General features: G+C 42.4%; 1 protein-coding gene and 1 pseudogene across 2 annotated transcripts in view; both read right to left on the bottom strand.

Annotated features, from left to right (window-relative positions):
* Positions 1–13955: 13955 nt before the first annotated feature.
* LOC107139090 lies at positions 13956–16066 on the bottom strand (annotated as a pseudogene).
* Positions 16067–23332: 7266 nt separating this feature from the next.
* Positions 23333–24646, bottom strand: part of Fam193a (family with sequence similarity 193 member A) — a 128856-nt gene continuing 127542 nt past the window's right edge. For both annotated transcript variants that reach the window (XR_007340948.1, XR_007340949.1), the window contains one exon: positions 23333–24499. The gene's annotated coding sequence lies outside the window, so the exon portion shown is untranslated. The remainder of the gene's footprint in view (positions 24500–24646) is intronic.

Raw genomic sequence — 24646 nt, 5'->3', positions numbered from 1 at the left:
TTGTTCTGGGAATCCGTGTGGGGTGGGAGTAGGGACAAGCAGTGTTTTCAGGTGCAGGACTTAGACCAGCTGGCAAAGAGAAATGCTCCTGTTCTTTGCTCCCAAGATGAGGTCAGTGAGAGCCAGGCTGGCCTTGCCTGTTGGGCAGAGGCTGCCTTGGCATCTGCAGGAACAGAGGACTTCCATTTCAAGCTTTCTATTTTTAGCAGCTTCTTTGATCCAGGTAAATACCTGAGCTCCTGATCTTTACTCCAGGATACTTGTAGAAATTCCTAGGGTTTGTGAACTGGTTTGCTTACAAGTATACCGATTTTGTTGTTGTTTTACTTTTACTTATTTATTTATTTTTATGTGGTGCTGAGGATTGAATCCACTGCCTCACACGTGCTAGGCAAGCGCTGTACCACTGAGCTACAACCCCAGCCTGCACCCTGATGTTGGAGGGAAGTGATTCACAGGGAAGAGGCCATCCTGTGACAGGAGCAAGGCCATAAATGTGAACTCCACATTCTTCCAAGTGCTGAGGTAGGATTATGGGCCACTCTAAGGGAATTGGGCAGCAGCCCAGAGCTCTGCCATTGGCCTGTTTCATTCCTAGCACAGGACATGAAGGAAAGGGGTAGGAATGAGGTAGGAGGAGATAGGTACCAACTGGGAGCATGTCAGAACTCTGCCAAGCCAGGGCTGCTGCACAGTACATGTCAGAGGGTCATAGTGTTGGAAGTGACAGGAGGGGAGGGGACTGTGTGCTGACTGCAGGAAGACTGGGTGCTGTGTTGTTGCTACATATTCATTCATTTAGACCTTGCAGTGATTCTGGGGGGTAGCACTACTATTCCCAACAGAGGTGAGGAAGGTGAGGCAGGGAATAAGTCACACAGAAGCTAAATCACAGAGCTCACGTTAGGCCCAGGCTTCTGGCTCATTGCTTACTGTACCATCTGTTCTTCCTTCCACCTGTAGCAGTCGCACGCTGGGGGCCCCGGGCCTAGATACAGCTGTCCTCCCTGGAACCCCCTCATCTTTCCATTTGGCTAAGGTCTCCAAGTTATAGCTCTGGTGTTACTTCTGTGTGATTCCCCTGATCTCTCTTCCTGAGCCCCACTGAAGAGATCTAGTCCATGTGGCGTGGAGTGGATGAGACCAGCAGAAAGCCTCAGTCTGTTGATCTGGGGAGTGGTGGGGGTTTGAAGAAATCTGAACACTGGAAATAGAGGTTGGAGACACCTCAGAGAGAAAGGGACCATAGAAGGGGGAAGCCCAAATCCTTGGCTGATGCCTGTAAGGTATATACTTAGAGTGAGACTTTAGGAGTGGAGAGAGAATAGCTAGAAAGCTGGAGAGGAGCAGAGATTTCAGTGACACCCACTGAAGGAGAACAGAGTTTGCAAATTGAGTTCCTCCAGGTTAGGAGGACTTGGTAAAAATCTCAGACTTTCCACTCAGATTTTCTCAGATTTTTTTTTTTTTTTGCCACACCTTAGGAGGAAAGTCATCATCCTGGAATAAAATCAAAAAGACCTGTTCTACAAAACCAAAAAAGTTCTAGACCAGCCGGCAATGACTTACTTGCCTATTAGAACAAAACCTAGCACTTTTCAGAGAAACACAACAGAATTCAGGGACCTTATACTATATTAGTCACAGGTGAAATAGATAAAAAAAAAAAAATACTAACCATGTGAAAATGAAGGCAGACAAACAAGCTGACAAAATTTATAACCAGTAGACTATCCTACAAGAAATACCTATACTACAGAAATTATTCAGATAAAAGGAAAGTGATTTTTGGATACAATAAGACAACATAGGAAGAAACTAAGAACATGAGTATGAATAAATATGAATTAATATTGCTCATTTAAATGAACAGAGGGGGTGCTGGGGTATGGCTCAGTGGTAGAGTGCCTGCTTAGCACATGTGAAGCACTGGGTTTGATCTTTAGCACCACATAAAAATAAATGAAAAAGTCCATTAATGTCTAAAAAAAATTAAAAACCAAACCAAACCAAAAAAACAACAGAGTGGAGCTGGGGCTGGGATGTAGGTCAATTGTAGAGCACTTGACTAGTAGAGTAAGACCCTGAGTTTAATCCCCAGTACTGCTAAAAACAAAAATCAATATCTTGAGGGTCCTAAAACATGCAAACATGACCTCAGGAGTTCATTAGGTAGAAGAGAAAATGCTTCATGGAGTTGCACCATTACAAGGTTTTGCACTGATTTAAAGTGGCCTATAATAAGTGAAGGAAGCATACTGCAATCTCTAGGGTGATCACTAAAATAGTAATACAATATTTGATTAAAAAGCTAATAGAGGGGCTGAGGTTATAGCTCAGTTTTAGAGTGCTTGCCTAGCATGTGTGAGGCATTGGGTTCAATTCTCAGCACCACATATAAATAAATACATAAAGGTACATCAACAACAACAACAAAAAAAAAAGAGGCCAGGCACGGTGGCACACTCCTATAATCCCAGCATCTTGGGGGACTGAGGCAGGAGGATCTGGAGTTCAAAGCCAGCCTCAGCATAAGCGAGACGCTAAGCAACTCAGTGAGACCCTGTCTCTAAATAAAATACAAAATAGGGCTGGGGATGTGGCTCAGTGGTTGAGTGCCCCTGAATTCAATCTCTGGTACCAAAAACAAAAGCTAATAGAGGGTGTGGCTTTGTGGTAGAACATTTGCCTAGCATGTGTGAGGCACTGGGCTCTAATCTCAGCACTGCATATAGATAAATAAAGGTCTATCAAGAACAAAATTCTTAAAAAGAAAAACCAGACAAACTTTAAAAATAAAAACTAACAGAAAAACAGAATAGTTTTTTATTAGGACATGCTAGGAGGGCTGGCAGTGGTACAGCTCTTGCCTAGCATGGGTGAGGAACTGGGTTTGATCCTCAGCACAACATAAATAAATAAATAATAAAGGTTAAATTCTTGAAAAAAAAAGACATGTTAGGAGAAATAAAGGAATAAAAAAGTGATAAGACAAATAGAAAATAGATAATTAGCCAGGTACAATGGTGTGTGCCTGTAGTCTTAAGCTACTAGGGAAGCTGAGGCAAGAGAATTGCTGGAGCCCAACACTTCAAACCAGCCCAGGAAACATCTCAGAAAATAGATGGTAGACAGAAACCCAACTATGTCAGTAATTACATTAAATATGAGTGGACCAAACACTGTGGGAGACAAAGATTATCATACTGGATGGTAAAAAAATAAAAATAAGCCTTACCTGTATACTTATTAGAAAAGATGCACTTTGGGCTAGAAATGTGGCTCAGTGGTAGAGTGCCTGCCTGGCATGCATGGGGCCCTAGGTTTGATTGATTCCCAGCACTGCAAAAGAAGAAAAGAAAAAGAAAGAAAAGAAAAGATGGGCTGGGGATGTGGCTCAAGCGGCAGTGTGCTCGCCTGGCATGCGTGTGGCCCAGGTTCGATCCTCAGCACCACATACAAACAAAGATGTTGTGCCCGCCGAAAACTAAAATAAATAAATAAATAAATAAATATTTAAAAAATTCTCTCTCTCTCTCTCTCTCTAAAAAAAAAAAAAAGAAAAGAAAAGATGAACTAAAGTTTTGCATATTTTTTCATGTGGTGCTGGGGACTGAATACAGGGCTTCTTGCCTGCTAGCAAGTGCTGTACCGTGTGGCTCCATCCCCCACACAAGAAAGGATGCACTTTAAATATCAGAACACAAGATTTAAAAGATAGAAAAAGACACCATGCCAATATTAACCACGAAAATAAGAGTGGTGACAGGAATTATCAGAGTGAAGTTTAAGACAAAATATCAAAAGAAATAGAGACACTGAATACTGATAAAAGGGTAAATTATGAAGAACGTAATATTAATGAATTTTCAGAAAGATAACAAGACTTTAAAAGATATAAAGCAAAAAAAAAACTAGATGAGTGCACAATTATAGCTGAGTTGATTTTTTTTTTTTAAGTTGAACTTTTGGTATAGCTGGAGATTTTAACATACACTTCTCAGTAACTTGTAGAAGCAGTTAAAGATAAAAAGTAACAATATAAAAGACTTAAACAAAATAATTTACCAACTTGACTTAATTGACATGCATAAAACATTAAACCCAACAAAAGACAGCTATATATTATTCTTTACAGGTGTACACAGAACACTTAGGAAAAAAGACAAACTTCTGGGCCATAAAGCAAATCACAACACATTCCAGATAATTACAATCAGACTTTGTGTTCTCTGACCACAGTGAAATTAAAACAAAATCAATAATAGAAAGATAACCATCAAATTTCTGAGATCTCTCAGATATTAGAGAAAAGGGGACACTATGAACAATCTCATGCTAATAAAGCTAAAATCCTTGAAAAGCACACCTTGCGAAAATTGACAAAAGAAACCAGAAAACCCCAAATAGCTTTATATCCTGTTTTGAGTAAACTGAATCAGTCATTAAAAATCTTATCAGAAAAAATACTACAGACCTAGATGGCCTCACTGGTGAATTCTTCCAGACACATAATATCAAGTTCACAAATGCTCAGAAAACAGCGTGCTTCCCCAATTCATTCATGATACTAATTCTGAGAAATACAAGAATCCTAAAGAAAATACTAACAAGTTGAATCCAACGATATAAAAAATAGTACTACACCATGACCCAGTGGATTTTTTTAATAGGGATATAAGACTCATTGATTTAAAGAAAATGCAAAGAACCCAGCTGCCCACCTCTGCATCTTGGATCTGAGGGAATGCACAGCCTTAAAATCCACCTGACCTTTGCTACTTTGTAACAGCAGCCCTTGAAAACTAATGCACAACCCTGTTTATGAGATTGCCAACACAGAATTCTTAGAAAAAATAGATCTATCAAAAATTACCATTTATTATGAATGAGGAAAAAATCTATATGCTCATTTCAATAGTACAGAAAAAAAATTTATGGCAAAACTCAGTGTCCACTCATGATAAAAGTCCTCAGAAATGAGGCCTGGTCGATACCCCAGCTCACATTACACTTGAAGCAGGACTGCTGCCCCTGCTGCCATCCAGTTGCTCACAGGTGGCAATTCCACAGTGCACAGCAGGTGCTGCCCAGAGAAGCAGGGAAGCTACAGGGAGAGGGGAGAGAAAGATCTAGAAAGAAGACATAAGACTATCCTCTTCACTGATGATATGACTTATGTTTATGAAGAAAACCCCAAGGAGTAAAAGCGAAGCTTGGTACTAAGTCAAGGATGCAAAGTCAACAAATGCTTACAATAGGAAATTAGAAAAGGAAAAAATAAAAGGTATTTTTTTACTCTGGTGCTTAAAACCAGATGAGATCTGCCTCCTGAGGCCAAGCAAAAGGGATTGCCGAGGAATCATGGGTCATTTTAGTTCCCTTAAAAGCAGATCCTGGGACAGGATTTTTCTGCAACTCCTTGATTTCTACAGGGACTCTGGAAGGGGAAGGTGAGTCTGGGCAGGAAGGTGGCCTCTAGGAGGGCACTGTAGACAAGTGTCCTACCACTGAGCTACTCACTCCCCAGCTTAGAAAAAGAAGTAAGAATAATATATAACTTATGTGATTTGAATCAAGTCCCCGCAAAGACACAATGACCAAAAAGACAGATTAAAGTCCTAACCCCAGGAACCTGTGAACATTTGGAAACGGTGTAACTGAGTTAAACGAGGTCACACTGGAGTAGTTAGACCTTGATCCAGTGACTGGCATCCTTACAAAGGGAGACATAGACAGGAGAAAACACATGAAGATGGCAGCTGTTGGGAGAGCGCATCAGCCAGTTTAGGGACCACCAGAAGCCCCAGGGGAAGAGTGAAAGATTCCCACTCAGAAGCCCCAGAAGGAACCCAGCGCTGCATCTTGGATCTGAGGGAATGCACAGCCTTAAAATCCACCTGACCTTTGCTACCTTGTAACAGCAGCCCTTGAAAACTAATGCACAACCCTGTTTATGAGATTGCCAACACAGAATTCTTAGAAAAAAATAAATTTCTCAAAAAATATGCAAAATCTCTACAGTAAGGGCTACAAAATCTTGCTGAGTAATTCAAGAATATAGCAAGAAATTCAAGAATACATACATCAGTGACTGAGTTTGTTACTGTTCTTAGAGCTGGACAACTGTCCCTTAAGGCTTCCTCTGTGAGGTGTGGAAGCAAGCCCATCCCACCCTCATGCCTTAGAACAGCTACACATCACAAGCTCACCTGTTGGGCGTGCATTCCAGTGGTCTCTGGTCCTCATGGGCATGCCGTCATCACCAGAGTTCATCACCTGGAAAAGAACTCCATACTGCCTTCCCACCTCCCACCTCTGCAAATTTCCCTTCTCTAAATTTGTATCCATAGAGTCATACTTTGTGATTTTTGGTGCTTGACTCTCACTGAACACAGTTTCAGGGCTCTCCATGTTGTAGCATGCACCAGTCTGTCATTCTTTTTTATGGTTATCACATTACATTGTGTGGATCTGGCCCATTTACTGGTTGTTGGATTGTCAGTGCTGTCCTGTGAATCTTTGGCCTGTGATGTCTCTACCTTTGGGTTGTGTGAACAGTGCTGCTGTGAACATTATATATAAACCTCCGTGTGGACACCTCTCATAGGCATAGATCCAGGAGTGCAATGGCTGTACCATGCAGTGACTTCCTGTTCAGTCACTGAAGAGCTGTCCATCCCAAGGTGGCTCCACCACCTTACACCCCACCAGCAGGGTGCAAGCCTTCTGATTTCTTTGCCTTTTCCCCAACACTTGTTACTCTGACTCTCACAGAAATGCCACTTTCATCAGCATTTCTCCAGTAACAAATGATGTTGAATATTTTCATGTTCTTCAAGACCACTTGTGTAAATTCCTTGGAGAAATGTTTATTCAGATCCTTTACCCATTTTTAAAGTGGGATGTCTTTAGTTTTAAGAATTCCTTGTAAGGAAGGACTGGATAGAAGTCCCTTAGCTGATTTTCAATTTTCCCCCCATTCTGTGGGATGTTCTTTATTCTTTTGGTGATATCCTTTCTATTCTGAGGAAGCCCAGCTCTTCTACTGCTTGTGCTTTGCTGTCATATTCAGTGCTGAGTCCAGTGTCTTGAAAATTCACCAATTTCTTCTAGAGTTTGTTGTTTTAGATCTCATGTTTTAGGCTTTCTACCTTAATTTTCATATACAGCATGAAGTAAGAGGGTCCCACTTCATTCCTTTACATGTGGATACCCACCAGTCCCAGAATCACTTGCTGAAGAAACTTTCTTTCCCTATTGGATGGTCTTGGCACCCTTATCAGGGCAATTTGATGCTAAATGTATGGGCTTATTTCTGGATGCTCAAATCTGTCCCATTGATATGTCTGTTCTTGTGTCAGCGCCACACTGTCTTGATTACTGTTGCTTTGTACTAAAATAGAAATGTCAGTTCTCCTAATTTTTTTTCTTTTTCAGAATTGTTCTGAGTATTCTGGGTCCCTTACCATTCCACACTAATTTTGGAATCAGTTTATCGGGCTGGGGATGTGGCTCAAGCGGTAGCGCGCTCGCCTGGCATGCGTGCGGCCCAGGTTCGATCCTCAGCACCACATACAAACAAAGATGTTGTGTCCGCCAAGAACTAAAAAAAATAAATAAATATTAAAATAAAAAAAAAAAGGTACTGTGTCAATCTACAACTAAAAATATATATATTAAAAAAAAGAATCAGTTTATCAATTTCTACAACATAGTTGGGATTCTAATGGGGATTGTGTCCAATCTACAAAACCAGTTTGGGGAGTACTGCCTCTTAACAATGCTAAATTTTGGCAGGGTTCAGTAGCAAATATCTGTAATCCCAGCAGCTCGGAGTGTGAAGCAAGAGGATCACAAATTCAAAGCCAACCTCAGCAACAAAGAGGTGCTAAGCCACTCAGTGAGACCCTGTCTTTAAATAAAATACAAAAAATAGGGGTAAGGGGGGCTGGGGTTGTGGCTTAGCAGTAGAGCACTCACCTTGCACGAGTGAGGCCCTAGGGTCAATCCTCAGCACCACATAAAAATAAACGAAATAGAGGTATTTGTCCAACTACAACTAAAATAAATAAGTAAATAAGTAAATAAATACATTGTGTCCAACTACAACTAAAAAATAAATATTAAAAAAATAAGGCTAGGAATGTGGCTCAGTGGTCAAATGGCCCTAAGTTCAACCCCCGGTACCCCACACACACACACACACACACACACACACACACAAAAAAAAAAAAAAGCTAAGTTTTATGATCCATAAATATTGGATGTTTTCCCAGTGTTTCGATTTTTCTTTCAACAGTTTTTTTTTTTTTGGTGTGTGTGTGTGTATATATATATATATATGTATATTTTTTTCTCTCTCTGTGTGGTACCAGGGATTGAACCCAGGGCCAATTAAATACTAAGCCATATCCCCAGCTCTTTTTTGTATTTTGCGACAGGTTCTCACTGAGTTGCTTAGGTACCTACTAAACTGCTGAGGCTGACTTTGAACTTGAGATCCCCTGCCTCAGCCTCCCAAACTGCTGGGATTACAGGTGTAAATTTATTCCTAAGTATTTATTTTTGGTGGTATTATAAATGGAGTCTTGCTACTTTCATTTTTGGGTTGTAGATCACTCATGTATAGAGATGCAATTGGTATATTGATCCTTTATTTTTCTTGATGGTACTGGGTATTGAACCCAGAGCCTTGTGCATCCTAGGCAAGTGTATTTCCACTGAGCTACACCCCCGGCCACTTCTAAATTTTTTAAAAAATATTTTTTAGGTTTAGATGGACACAACACAATGCCTTTATTTTTATGTGGTGCTGAGGATCGAACCCGGGTCCCACCCATGCTAGGGGAGTGCTCTACCGCTGAGCCACAATCCCACCCAACTTCTAAATTTTTGAGAACAAGCCTTGCTAAATTGCCCAGGCTGCCTTTGAAATTGTTAACTACCTTTTCCTGTATGCTTTCCAAAGAGTTATTTTTTTTAACTCAATGTGCAAATATTTCCTCACTGTTGGGAAAAAATCACTATTTCTCATGGTATGTGCATTATATTTCAATAAAACTTTTGAAAAATAAAAATTACTATTTCAATCTCTTTTCTCATTATAGGACTATGCAGTTTGTCTATTTCTTCCTTTTTTAAAAAAAAATAGTTGTATATGGACATAATACCTTCATTTTTTATTCATTTTTTAAAATGTAGTGCTGAGGATCAAACACAGTGCCTCACATGTACTAGACAAGTGCTGTACCACTGGGCCACAACCCCAGCCCTATTTCTTCTTTTTTTAAAAATATGAATAACTCAATATCCAAAATAGCATCACTTCAACATATGATCAATAGAAAAAATTGAGATATTTTACATTCTTTATGCCAATGAATTCAAACTCCGGTGTGCATTTTATATTTACAACACTTCTCTATCAGGAGCAGCCACAAGCAGCTAGTGGCCACCACGCTGGACAACACAGGAAGGAGCTCATTTTATTTTTGCATCTGGGAAGTTCCTTCCCTAATTAGCCAATCAGTTCTCAAAAAATTTTGCAGAGTTGATAGAATGTAAGCAAGAAAATCAAATGGTTAAGGAATTTCAAGTCAGGCTTTTAGAAGAATCTCAGCCCCTTGTAATGCATTTCCAGGGAAGAACATTTCCATCTCTGGCAATTTTAAGGAAAAATTTAACTCTACAGATACTCGTTGAAGGCCAGCTGTGATCCAGGTGCTGTGCCAGCTCTGCAGGTACCCATCCACAAGTCGGACTTCCCGCCCTCAAAGCTCCTGTCCCTCTACAGAGGGGCATCTGTTCAGGGCAGGCTGCAAGAGCTAGGAGGAAGAGCACTGTGTCTCAGCCATATGCTCCAGCATGGCTCTGGGGGGAGGCGGGACCTCAGGACAGAGAGAATGAAGTATGGAATGTAGAGTGCTAATAAGGCCTTCTCCTCTCCAGATGCCACAGAATTCAGATGGGGTCACAGTGTGTCAGCTGGATGGCTACTCCACAGAGCAAGGATAAAACAGGCATCTTTTTCCTTCCCTTCCTTTTTTAAATATATATTTTAAATTTGTTCTAATTAGTTAGAGACAACAGCTGCACACCTGTTTCTTAATCCATCAAGGGCCCGGCTTGCCCCAGGCAAGCATGCTGCAGCCTGCCTGAAAGAAGAGCTAACTAGGGGAGAAACTGGCCTTTGCTGTCTCACCCAGGCCATTCCACCTTGGAGGTCTCCAGGGGACAGATCAGTCAGGCATTTTGGTTTCTCTTAGCAGCTGGATTTCTTCTCTGATTTGAACATCAAAGCACATGCTCAACCAGGGGCCCCAGCATCCCCTGTGAAGGGAGGCAGGAGAGGGGCAAGGTTTCATCAGCCCTGGCCTGCTCCTCCTCTTAGGGAGTCAATTTGCAGACCCAAGCTCCCCTCAGGACCACTGGTGGGTTGTTCAGCTTCTGCCCCCAAAATAACTGGTTTCAGAGGTTTCATCCACAGTTGATTGACTCCATCACTCTGGACTAATGGGAGGCAGACCACATGGTGGAAAGGCGTGGCAGAGGAAAGTTGCTCAGCTCAGAGGAGCCAGGAAGCAGAGAATAAGCTTTCTTCTTGAGTCAATTTCTGTACTTTGTGCCTGTTTAGGAATTTATCTATGTCTTAAGTCTATTTTGTGTTCCTAAAACAAAATACCTGAGGTTGAGTAATTTATAAAGAATTTTTTTATACAAGTTTAAAAGAAAAGAAGTTGATTTGTAAGAAATGCATCTAATCCCTTCCAAGGATGGTGTCTCCATGACCTTACATGAAAGGTCACCAACCTCTTAAAATCTTTACAATAGGGAACATCGTTTTTGGAGATGAATCTTTAGGAGACACATTCAATCTATGTCCAAACCACAGTCTATGGTTTGTAATGTAGGTGTTCCTTCACAATTCATGTTGGGATGGATGCAGTGGCACATACCTGTAATCCCAAAGCTCGGGAGGCTGAGGCAGGAGGATCATGAGCTCAAGAGCCTCAGCAACTTAGCAAGGCCTTAAGCAACTCAGTGAGAACCTATCTCTAAATAAAACACATATTTAAAAAAAAAAGAGTGGGGGTGCTGGGGATGTGGCTCAAGCGGTAACGTGCTTGCCTGGCATGTGCGGGGCACTGGGTTCGATCCTCAGCACCACATAAAAATAAATATTAAAACTTAAAAAAAAAGAGTGGGATGTCGCTCAGTGGTAAAGTGCCCCTGGGTTCAATCCCCAGTACAAAAAAAAAAAAAAAGATCACGTTGGACCCTCTGACAGCCAATGTGATAGTTATTAAGAGGTGGGATCTTGGGCTGGGGATGTGGCTCAAGTGGTAACGTGCTCGCCTGGCATGTGCGGGGCGCTAGGTTCAATCCTCAGCACCACATAAAAATAAAGATATTGTATCCACCGAAAACTAAAAAATAAATATTAAAGAATTCTCTCTCTCTCTAAAAGCAATAAAAAAAAAAAAAAAGGTAGGATCTTGGGAAGTGACTGAGGTGTGAGCTTTCCACTTTCAAGAGTGGGATTAGTGTACTCATAAGAGGCTGGAGGGAGTGCCCTACTTCCCCTTCTGCCCTTTTGTCACATGAGAGCATAGGAAAAAGGTGCTTTGGGGGAAGCAGAGAACAAGCCATTACCAGACACAATCGGTCAGTTCTGCCTTGATCTTGGACTTCCCAACCTCCAGAACTGGAAAATACAATTATGTTATTTTTAAAAATATATTTCGAGCTGGGCACAGTGATGCACACCTGTAATCCCAGTGACTTGGGAGGCTGAGACAGGAGGATTGCAAGTTCAAAGCCAGCTTCAGCAATTTAGCAAGACCCTATCTCTAAATATAAAAAAAAGGGGGTGGGGACATAGATCAGTGGCTAAGCACCCCTGGGCTTAATCACCAGTACCAAAAAAAAAAAGAATTTTTTTTTAAGGCTGAGGTTGTGACTCAATGGTAGAGCACTTGCCTAGCATGTGTAAGGCACTGGGTTCGATCCTCAGGACATTAAAAATTATAATAAAGTTATATTAAAAAAGTCTAAAAATATTTTTAGTTGTAGATGGATATAATAACTTATGTGGTGCTGAGGATCGAACCCAGTGCTTCACACATGCTAGGCAAGCACTCTACTACTGAACCAAAACCTTAGCCTAAATTTATATTATTTTTAAATTACCCAATCTGTAGTATTTGGTAATAAGAGCATGAATGGAATAAGATATCATCCAAATTAATCAACATGTTGGCATGTAATTGTTCACAGTATTCCTTTTTACTCCTGTACGCTCAATAGTAATGTTCTTTCTTTTTTTCTTTTCTGTGGTGCTGGAAATTGAGTCCAGGGGGTGTTCAACCACTGAGCTGCAGTCCCAGCCCTTTTTATTTTTTAGAGACAGTGTCTTGCTAAGTTGCTGAGGCTGACTTGGAACTTGTGAACCTCCTGCCTTAGCCTCCTGAGTAGCTGGGATTACAGGCATGTGCCACCATACCTGATTCTCTCATCTTTTATTCTAGTAATTTTTTGTCAGCCTGGTAAAAATTTGCTGCTTTTATCTATTATTTTTACTCACTGTTTCATTAAACTCTAATCTTCATCTCTTTCTCTCTCTCACACTGGCGACTGAACCCAGGGGCACTTTACCACTGAGCTATACCGTTCTTTTTATTTTTTATTTTGAGACCAGGTCTTACTAACTTGCCCAGGTTGCCCTCAACCTTGCAATCTTCCTCCCTCAGCCTCCCGAGCCTCTGGGATTACAGGTGTATAGCACTATGCCTAGCTTCTTCCTGCTTTCTTAAGGTCAGTTTGCTCTGTTTTCTAGTGTCTTGTAGTGAAGTTATTATTTATTAACTTGAGGTATCTTCTTTTTAAACATAGGCATTTACAGTGTTCTGGGATGTATAAATTATTGTTTTTCAGTAATTCTGGCAAGATTTTAGCCATTATTTCTTTTGCTGGGGATGGAGGCCCGGCCTTTGTGCATACTAGGCAAATTGTGTGCTCTATCACTGAACCCCATCCCTGGTCCTTTACCTGCTGCTACTCCTTTTCTTCAGACACTTCCATCACACAGATGCTGATATGCTTAATGGGGGACAGAGGTCTCACATTTTTCTGAAACTTTCTTAAAATTTTTTTCTGAGATGGGGTTTCATTGTGTTGACCAGGCTGACCCCAAATCCCTTGGTTCAGTAGTCCTCCTGACTCAATCTCCCGAGTAGCTGTACTTTTTAAAATTCTTTTTTTCTCGTTTGACTTTGTCTATCAATCTATCTTCAAATTCACCTATTATTTCTTCTGCTAGCCATTTTTTTTTTTTTTTTTTGTACTGGGGATTGAACCTAGGGCCTTGCACATGCTAGGCAAGTGTTCTACCAGAGCCACATCCCCAGCCCTTCAACTAGTCGATTTTAAAATTTTAGTTATCATACTTTTTTTTTTTTAGCTCAGAGTTGCCTTTTAGTTTTAACATAAATGTTCTAGGATTAGTACATTTTAAAATTCTAATTTGTATTGGCATTTAATGAATGATTATTTCAATTTCTTCAGGTCACCATGCTTCCCCTTTTTAAAAAAAATATTTTAGTTTTTGGTGGACACAACATCTTTATTTTATTTTTATGTGGTGCTGAGGATCGAACCCAGCGCCCGGCGCATGCCAGGTGAGCGCGCTACCGCTTGAGCCACATCCCCAGCCCATGCTTCCCTCTTTAAGACAGGTTTTGTTCAACTTGCCAGTTAATACCTTTGACCAAATTATTTTTTTAAAGAGAATTTTTAATATTTATTTTTTTAGTTTTTGGCGGACACAACATCTTTGTTTGTATGTGGTGCTGAGGATCGAACCTGGGCCGCATGCATGCCAGGCAAGCGCGATACTGCTTGAGCCACATCCCCAGCCCTGACCAATTATTTTTTAGAGATTTTATTTTATTTTTTGGTTAGACACAATACCTTTATTTTATTTATTTTTATGTGGTGCTGAGGATTGAACCCAGGGCCTTGCGCATGCTAAGCGAGCACTCTACCACTGAGACACAACCCCAGCCCTGACCAAATTTCAAGAATGACATAATTGCGATTTTTGGAAAAAGTAGTAACACTTATGATCTTCCAAGCTAAATTTGTCTCAGAGCCTTAATTTTTAAGAACCTATACATATGTAGGTTCAATTGAGTTCCAGAGTATGGTCAAAAATACTTATGACCAGTTATCTTATTATCCATGGGAAGTCCATAGCAATTTTTGCATTCCCTGGTCCACATGTGTGCTTCCCAGTGCAAAGGTACTTCGTGCTCACAGCAGCCAGGATGTCATGGGTGCCAGTGAAGGGCTGCTCCCTCTGTGCCTGTTTTATCTCATCAGAAAGGCTGTGCAAGAAGTGGACCATTCCTTTGTCTGGAAGCAGCATATACAGTGGAGAAGACAGATAGTTTGGCTTCACTGATGTTCTGCTTTATGGATGTTCCAGACTTAGCACAGTCGACAGCCTTCCCAAAACACTGAAGTGTTTCTATTGGATTTGGATCCCTGTTCAGAGTGAAAATTCCAACCTGGCTGAGTTGAGCACCTTTCCACAAACACCTGCTTTTTCTCAATTTCTGTATGCAAGAACTTAGCAGCCATCAAACATGCAAGGATCTTCAGACTAGCATGATCTGGATCTGTGAAGGGGATGATCATGGCACACTTATTCACATAATCCATGTATGTATTTCCGCAACAGGAAATACACATTCATCTGGCAGGCTTCGACAGTGATCAGCTTTCTTATGATCTGGGAGCCATTCATATGTGCACTTCTACCAGAGCCACTGTGTGCAGGTTTCTCAGCCATGTGTGGACGAGCAGTGTTCACTGAACATCTCATATTATCAGTCTAATTTATGTTTCTTTCTCAGGACTGGTTTGATGTCTGTCATTTCAACAATTCTCTTCATCCACCTCACCTTATCCATGCCCCTGAAGGAAGAACTCCTGTAAGTCCTCACAGGCACAAGGGTCTGGCTAGTTCTGAAGAATGTATACAGATGCTGGGAATCTGGAATCCCATTTGAGAATGGGTTTTAAGATGCTGTCTGTCATCTTAACTAACTCTTTGAAGCGTTCTCCGAAGCATGGATTGTTAAGTACTTCACAGGTAGATCATGTCAGGAAGATTTTGCTTCAGGCAGAGATGGAAAAAGTACACTGTTTGTAGTATCCAGGTGTGACTGACCATGGATCATGCAGGGAGACATGGTCATGCCTCCTTCTTTGGCTCTATCTGCTGAGCTTATTCTCTATAGTGGAGAATGGCACATCCCAGCTTGGTGAGGATGTTGCAAAAGAGAGACACATGTACCTTCAGCTCCTTGGGAAGTGTGTTTAAAACTAGACAAGGCTCAAAAATACACCATGTTGTTGGTGGGCTGGGCACAATACTACACACGGATTTCTCCAGTTGTTAAGGCCACATCCAGCTTGATGAAAGGTATGGTGGGCTCAATGTCTCAGACTTTCAATGCTGGGAGACGGGAGGCATCTTGAGGTTTACTTTGCTGACTCCATAATTCTAAACCTTTTTCATAGATCTGCTGCTTGGCTTTCAGAGAGAGAGAGAGAGAGAGAGAGAGAGAGAGAGAGAGAGAGAGAGAGAAACTGACCTCCTGCTTTTTTTCTGTTCCTATTTGCATTTCTCATGATACTTGTCATCAGGGTTCATCAAGTCAGTTTATGCTGATTATTCTTAAAATACTTTTTCTTAGAAAAATTTAGGATTTTCCTTAAGGCACTGCCTAAATTTAGCTGATTTCCCACCTGGAAAAGCTCCACAGGGCACCTATCATGATTCTAGCAGGAAGCTTTGCCAGGGCAAGTCCAAAGCTGGTAGACTGATGCTTTATTTGAATTTCAATTGTATAAAGTAAAGCTTCACTTCAAATCTCTTCTGCCACAGTCTGGCTGGGCACAAATCACGAGCCACTGAAGCAGGAATAAACTTTATTTCTGAACTCCACCAGCACACTCCACACACGCTCCCCGGGAACTCTCCTGGACCCCACGCGGCTCCTCCAGGAACCAGCAACCAGAAATATCCCTCCTCTGGCACTTCCCCAACCAATGGGAACTCTCCGGGAATCCCCGCGAGAGCTCAAGTGGAACTCAACGGGAACTCCGCCAGAACTCAAAAGTCATCTCTCAACCACTACTTCTGGGAAAAATGCCATGCGTCATCCCGAATTGGCTGTGGCCCTCAACACTCTTCAAATCCTTTCTCAATTATTTCTCAACTGTTCTATCCACAAGGTCTCTGTCTGAATATCTTTCTTGGCAATCCCTTGGAGACTTATATTGAAGCAGGCCTCCCTTATGTAGCCACTATACCAGGGAGAAAAGTCTGTGCCAAGTCCAGATTCAATTAGGCTTTGTAAAGGGGGAACTTGGCCCAGCAATCAAGAGTGAAAACAGAGGCCTGGGATTGTGGCTCAGTGGTAGTGTGCTTGCCTAGCATGTGTCAGGCACTGGGTTTGATACTCAGCACCACATAAAAATAAATAAAGTAAGTATTGTGTCCATCTAAAATAATAATAATAAAAAGAGTGAAGCCAGAAGATTTAATGTGAAGACTTCAAATGTGTCAGTGACATCAGCAAGAGGAAACCAACACTGACCGTTGTTTGTTTAGAGGTATCTGTAGCAAATGAATCTAGGCTGCACCTGAATTCCCCCAGCTTGTCCCAGGTCTTCTGGGCTGGCACTGTGATATTTGGTTCAATTTTCTGAAATTCACCCAGAGCTCCTTCATGAATTTGTTGCAGATGCCGATCTGAGAATTACCCTAAGTGAAGAACCTAACACTATTTAGGTGGTAGAGAGTAGCATGAAATGGTTTGAACTGCTCCCACATGAGCTTTGGGATGCACGAGGGATCACATCCAATGAGGCCAGGGAAAGTTGCTTGGAAGGTGCTGAGAAAATAATCCTCTCATTATCCGTAAATGTTCCCTAAAAATCAAGGGCATTTTGGGGGTCACACGGATTCCTCTTGTTCTAGTCACTACTATCCTTCCTGCCTGTGAAGGCATTCATTAAAGTGGAAATGTTCAATATTTTGAAGAAAAGATCTCTGCATGGATTCTGTGGTTTTGAGAACCACAAAGGGCCATATGCTCAAAAACATGTGGAACACCAGTTCTCTCCACTGGAGGAGTGAGAAACTGCACATTCAACAGGTTGTCTTCCCTTGCCAGGTACAAACATCTGGTTCCTATGTTGTCATGGCTGAGCTTTGTTGCAGTTAGGAACATCTTGAGAACAGACATTACCTGGTTTATGGTGAAGCTGTGCATCTTTTCTCTCCCTTTATACTGTGGAGCTCTCACAAGCTGGGTTACACTTTCACCTCTGTACTTTGTGGTATGTAACCCTCCCACCCCAGCTGCTGTACCATATCCATACCCATTGCAGGGCCCAGATATTGTACTTTTCAAATTCTTTAATTTCCTTTTGTTTTTTGTTTTGGAAGTAATTCCGTTTTATTTTTCTTTCTTCTTTTTGGTGATATTGGGTTTTGAACCTGGGATGCTTAATCTCTGAGCTACCTTCCCAGTCCTTTATTTTAATTTTTTTTGGTGGTAGTAGTGGGGATTGAACCCAGGGCCTTGTGCATGCAAAGCAAGCAGTTTACCAACTGAGCTATATCCCCAGCACCCCAGCCCTTTTTATTTTGAGACAAGGTCTTGCTAAGTTGTTTAGGGCCTTGCTAAATTGCTGAGACTGGCCTCAAACTTGTGATCCTCCTGCCTCAGCTTTGAGTTGCTGAGATTACAGGGGTAAGCCATTGCACCTGGCCATTGCTTACGTCTTTAATCATGGTTTCCTTTAGTTCTGTGAATATGTTTATATTGGCTATTTAGAAGTCTTGTGATAAAATTTGACATCCACTCTTCCATAGTGCCCATTTTCTTAATTTTCTTTTCCACCAGTGTATGGGTCATATTTCCTATTCCTTTGCATGCTTTACATTTCCTTCCCATTAGTCACTTCTAGTCACTAAGGTCAACTGTCAAGGTATCACAATGCATGTGTTCAAACAACTCATTTCACTTAATAGTGGCTCCAAAACACAAGAATAGCAACACTGGTGGTTTGGATGTACCAAACAGAAGTTGTAAAATGCTTTAAGAGGTTTGAGTTCTCAAAAGGAAGAAAAAAATTACATATTTAGAGCATGGTAAGTGCTTAGTTACTATGGAAAAGGCGTTATAGGGTTTGCCATGATGCCTACCCAAGGTTTCTAAAGTGTACCCATGCTGGGATGTCAGCAATTCTGCGTAAGTCTTTCACATTTATCTAGTTATTTTAGTGGGATCATTTAAACCCTCTCTTGCTCCTCAGGGTGTCTCCAGTTATCCAGGACCACAGTGATTTTTGTAGAGTTCTCTTTTCCTGATCACATCTGGCTGTTAAACCACTATTGTTTTGCAACTCATTGCTCTGTTATTTTCAACAATGCCCTGGGACATAAATGTTTCTACAAACAAATTCAATCAAATTCCAACTCCTCTGCAAGACTAGTTCTGAGGTCATTGTTTGCTATGGTTTGCATTTGCAATGTCCTCAAAGGCTTGGTCTCCAATGTAGCAGTGTTCAGAGGTGGGGCTTTTATTGGCTCATGAGGGCTCTGACCACATCAGTGGATTAATCCATTGACAGCTGAATAGACACCGGGAGGTGGAGAAATTGGAGGTGGGACATGGCTGTTAGAAGGTGGTTACTGGGGGTTTGCTGTGGAAGGATTTTTTTTTTTTAGTCCCTAGACCCTCTTTCTTTCTTACTCTGGCTGCCTTGAGGTGAGCATATTCCCTCCACCATGCTCTTCTGCCATGATGTTCTGTCTCACCTCATGCCCAAAGCAATGGGGCTAGCTGACCATGGACTGAAACCTCTGGAACCATGATCCTCCTTTAATTTGTCGTTCTCAGGCATCTGTCATAGTGAACAGCTCACTAACAAACTGTTGGCACTACTACAGCCCCAGTGCCCAGGGTGAGTGCAGCCTTCAGTATTCTCAAGGGTGCTTTTTTTTTGTCTTGAGCCTTTTATTCTCTGCTGCAGATGAAGCCAGTGTCTGTGGGAAGAAAGAACTATCCATTTTACATAAGGCCTCTTTCTCTACCCAGGACTCAAGCTCAGGGTAGGATTGAGAGCAAGTTTCTGTATAGGAGCAGAACAGGGATTGAGAGGCTGCCTGTCCAAAAGCACTGGGTTTTTACTTAGAGCAGATGCCCAATGTAACTGAAAGCAGCATAAAGCTTGGCAACTCTGCCTTCATTTTGTTTCCTTTGTCACCTGGTCAGCTCTGCATGTAGGCATGTTAATTATTTAGTGTGTTCATCTATAGACTAGTAATACAAAGTTTACTAGCCTTAAGTTCACCACCATAGATCTTGTCCTCCCTTCAAGACAAGATTTGCAGGGGCATCGATGATTAGCTTTTAACAGCATTCAGTTCCAGGTCTTCAGATGTTGTCCAGCTCCTTCCAGGGGCAGTGGAAGTAAAACAGTGGAAGCCTTGTAGACCCGTCGCCCTGTGATGAGACTGCTTCCCTAGAGGAACGATCATCTCATGGGAACTCATGTGTCCTGTCCTAGGATCCCAGGTCTGACAGACCGACCAGTGGAAATTGCCCTCAAGATAATAAGAGCTTTTTAGAATGATCAACTGACCACATATGACCAAGATTGCTTAGAGGAAGAACGGGGAAGGGGTGAACCTCCAGTTCCTGCCAGTGTTTGAACTCACTTTGCCTTCCCAATATGGCTACAGTGATTTAAGTTCCTTTCCCACTTTTCACTATCACCTCTTCTATTTGGTGTTTCAGGTGACAGGACCTGGTTTGTTGGGACCACTGGCTCAGTAATTGGGTAACAGAAGCTGAGGATCGGGGGGTAGCCCTTTCTTCTTGACTGGACTTTCTTGGCCTGGGACCACTGTCTCATAAGCCAGGGCAACTGTAATCAGGGCCATGTTCTGGGTGTGGTCTCCTTGAGTGGGGCTGGGTGGCAGTGGAGATTCCCACCTCTTAACCTCAGCAACAGGTGGCTGAAGGCAGGATGGACAATGCCCCTGTGCTCCTTGTTGGAGAAAGAACTATCTTGGGAGGTGGCAGGAGGACCATGATCTTGGCCATAGCAATCTGTTGTGGAGATTTACCTTGCTGGCTGGCAAGAAGGACAAGAAAAATCTTGCTTCAAATACCACTTGTCTTATTTTTTTTAAAGTATTTTTTAGTTGTTGATGGACTTTTATTTATATGTGGTGCTGAGAATTGAACCCAGTGCCTCACACATGCTAGCCAAGTGCTCTCCCACTGAGCTACAACTCCAACTCCACTCATCTTTCTTATCAATTTTTTAATAGTTATCCTTGGATGGATGTTTCTTTATTTGCAGTTTGCTTTTAAGACCATTTACAGAGGCTCTGAGTTATTTTCATTGTTTTTTTTTTTTGTAGTGCTGATGATGGGAACCCAGCATCTCATGCATACTAGCAAGCACTCTGCCACTGAGCCATACTACCTGCCCTCTAATGTTTATTTACAGATTTTAACTATTTAACATTTTTATTTTTTGGTAGTACTAAGGATTGAGCCCAGGGATAATTTACCATTTAGCTACATCAAGAGCCCCTTGTTTTATTTTTCATTTTGAGATAAGGTCTTAAGTTGCCCAGGCGGCCTTGAACTTGGGACCCTCCTGCCTTAGTCTCCCAAGTCACTGGGACTGCAGACTTGCCAATGCGCCTAGCAAGTGCATTCTTTGGATAACTTATCACCAGTCACACTAAGCGGCGGGTCAGCAGAACTCATGTTGTCAGTCTGAAGTGGATCTCCCCGCCTTCATTTCTGGAGTTATGCTCTATATACCAAATCTGAGCTTGACAGGTTTTTGTTTTGGTTTTATCCTTCAGTGCTTTAAATGTCATTTTCTTCTCTTTCATGATTTCTGTTAAGACTGCTAATCCATACTTTGCAATGTGCCTTAAAAAAAAAAAAAAAAAAAAAAGAAGACAGGGTTTTTGCTATGTTGCCCAGGTTGTCTTCCAACTCCTAGGCTCAAGTGATCCTCTCATCTCAGCCTCCCAAGTTAACTGGGACCACAGGCACATGATAGTTTCTCTACCTATTTTTGAGATTTTCATGAACCGTTGCTTTCAGCATTTTGAACATGATTTTCTAGGACTCTGGTTCTTTGATTCCCAATGTATTGGTGGTTGTATCTGTCTTGCATGCACAAGGCCCTAGGTTCCTATCTCTTATACTTCCATTTCTTTTCTTTTTTTTTTTGGTACAGAGGACTGAACCACTTGCTTGACCACTGAGCCACATCCCCAGCCCCTTTTAAAAATTTTATTTAGAGACAGGGTCTTAAGAGTTGCTTAGGGCCTAAGTTGTGATCTTTTTGCCTTAGCCTCCTGAGCTACTGGAATTACGGGTGTGGGCCACTGCACTGTTTGTCCCCTACCTCTTTTAGGACTCCAGTTCCACAGATGGCAAACCACATTTTTTAGTTCATATGCATTTTCCACATACACATATGTGTATACACAAATATGTGATATAGACACATGCACACAACATCAAGTGCAGACTTCATATTTGCTATTAATTCTGTCCAGGGTTCACACCATTTCAGCTCATGTTGTTGCTGTTGTTTGGCAGTACTGCCTTGTGCACGCTGGCCTTTTGTCTTTTTTGGTTTTTACATGTATTCCTTCACCTTGTTTATACTGACATCACTGAGAACATTTAAAAGACTTATAAAGGTCCTTTTAAGTTTCTTATGGACTTATTGTGTTTCTTTTGAATCTGTTTCTTTCGACTGGAACTCCTCTTGATTACAGTTTGTTTTCCTTATTTTGGCAGAGCCTGGTAGCTTCTGACCATGTGCCCGTATTGTGGCTTGCACTTGGCTGAGGTGGGAAGTTCCTGTATTTCTTTAGAGAATGCTGGGCTTTGTTCTATCAGCCAGGAAGTTGTGTGGGGTCAATTGGATTCCTCTGAGGCAGGTAATAAGCACGTTTCCAGTGCCTCACTACCTGCCTCCACTTCGCCCAGTTCAAACATCAGGTATGAACACCTTGCTGCTTTTTGGAGACTCAGTGCTTAGATTTATGCAACCTGTGCACAGATGAGAACTGAGCCAAGAAACAGAGGGGACTCTCAGTAGATCTCATCTCCAGACCTCTATGTACAAGCCCCTCCTGCCTGGAACTCTGACCCAAATCCCAGTTATTGTGGCCTCCTCAAACTCTGGTCTTTCCTCTGTTCAACAATGCTGCTGGGTTCCTGTCTCAGTGCTGGGACCTGGAAGCTGCCTCTAGGCAAAGAGCTGGTTGCCTAAGGGCTTACCTGTCTTGCCTTCTCTTAAGGACTACTACTATGCTGTTGGCATGCCATTGGTCCCTCTTATGTCCCTCCATTCACTCATCCTGGAACCTAATGTATTTGCCACCAAGAACTATCTGGAGGCTCCTGGTTACACAGGTGTTTCCTGACCCACTCAGCCACAGGTGTGCTTGCAAGAAGTTACTGATAATTCCTATTGCCTTGACTCTCCTTGTGTAGTTCATGATGCACACTCCTGAATGCTTGCTTATTCTTGCATTTCAGTAGTGGGTCCTAAATAATGCTACTGACTGTAGATGAAGAGCCAGAACTTGAGGCACTTTAACCTGTCATCCTGGATGATGACATGGTAAGTTTTTGTTGTTAACAGTGAACTAGCCAGGTATAGTGGTGTACACTTGTAATCCCAGTGACTTTGGAGGCTGAGGCAGAAGATTGCAAATTCAATGCCAGTATCTGCAATTCAGTGAGAACTGTTTCTTTAAAAAAAAAAAAAAAAAAAAGGTGTGGGGGGAGCTGGGGACACAGCTCAGTGGTACAATGCTCCTGGGTTCAATCTCTAACACTACCAAAAAAAAAAAAAAAGTCAATTTTTTACTACTCCCTTTTATAAATATATTGTTAGACATAGTGGTGCACATTCTCCCACTTGGGAGGATCACTTTGATCCATGAGTTGAAGATCAGCCTGGGCAACATAGAAGAGCTAGGGATGTAGCTGATGCCACATCCCTACAGTTGACTAGCATGCTCAAGGTCCTGGGTTCAATCTCTAGTATAAAAACAACCAAACAATAAAAACCGCCTCCCCAAATTAACAAAAAAGCAGTAATCTTTTCTGGTATCATTAAATTCATTTTGATTTTAATTTTTGTTGTTGACATTGTCTTCTGAGACAGGATCTATGTTGCCAGGCTGGTCTTGAATTTCTGGGCTCAAGGGATCCTTGGCCTCAGCCTCCTGAGTGCTAGGACCTCAGGTGTCACTGACCTGGCTCGTTTCGTTTTAATGGAATGAGTATGAAAGTTAAAAAGTTCAATAAAAATTTTTTCCACTGGTAGGGTCTTTTCTAGCTATTGTTATTTTATTTCATTTCACGATTAGTGATATTGTGGGAAGAGTCAAAAACATCAGGCTACCCAGTGGGGACTGATCTCATCAAGAACAGGTACAGCCCTAGGCCTGAGCTCTGATGAGGACAGCAACACTGGGGCTGTCTGCAGCTGCCCTAGGCAGCATACACACCTTGGGTCTTAGTCCCTCATATGTAAGTGGCACAATGGGTGGGACAGATCACCAGGCCATGCTGTGTCATGGAAGGACTGTCCTCAGGAGCCCTCCTCCCTCTCCTCTGTCCCCTCAAGTTGGTTCCATCCTCTATTTCGTTTTGTTCCTGAGGATAAGCACTGTTGACCAGTACCCTCTTGAAGAAAAACCCAAAGAACCACATGGACGGTCTTGAAGGGTGAGTGACCTCCAGGGAAACGGGACAGTTGTTCCTGGTGGAGGAACAGCAGGGGCCAGGAAGTCCGAGGGCTCGGGGAACAGATGTTGGTGGGCAGGCTGAAGGCTGGTGAAATGGGAGCAGGGGAGGCTGCAGTTGACTACTATACCTCGACGAATGCTCAGGAGTTGGGCTCAGGACTGGAATTTGAATTACCTCTAGGCCTCAGTGTGAGGGTCCTTGTTGGGGTACCCAGGAATCCCTTTACCACTCATGTTCCCAACAGTTCCTGATACCACAGCTGGGGACCCTGTGGTTCTTCTTAGCAGCTGGCATGGCTCTACTGGACAGATGAGTAAGTTGAGGCCCAGAGGTGGGACTGGCTCCCAGCACAGCTTCAAGACTGTCCACAGGGAGAACAGGCCTGGGCAGGCAGGATTTAGGGTTTCCCACATGCGTACAGGCCCTAGCCCTTGGCCCCTACTCAGCCCCCACCTCAGCCAGGAGATGAAGCCGGCATCCCTGAGGGACTGCATCAGGGTCCCTGCCCTCTCAAGGGCACTCTCCTGCCGTGGTCACAGCCCAGCCTGTTTCTCCCTTCGCTGAACCATCCTATGAACAAAGGGATGTGTTGTTCTTCCTCCCACCTGGAAAAAATAAAACAAAATAAACAAAGGAAAACTCCCAATTCTGTACCTCCTCTGACTATCCACCCACTTCCTGGTGCAGTCCCCAGAGTTGCCAGGACCTGCAGCCCCCCCAGCTGGCCCCGACCCTATTGTCCCACAAACCAG

This window comes from Marmota marmota, unplaced genomic scaffold (genome assembly GCF_001458135.2).
Source record: "Marmota marmota marmota unplaced genomic scaffold, marMar, whole genome shotgun sequence".
In the NCBI taxonomy this organism is placed as follows: domain Eukaryota; kingdom Metazoa; phylum Chordata; class Mammalia; order Rodentia; family Sciuridae; genus Marmota; species Marmota marmota.
Note: the sequence above shows the minus strand (reverse complement) of the source record. Positions and strands in the feature narration are given on the sequence as shown.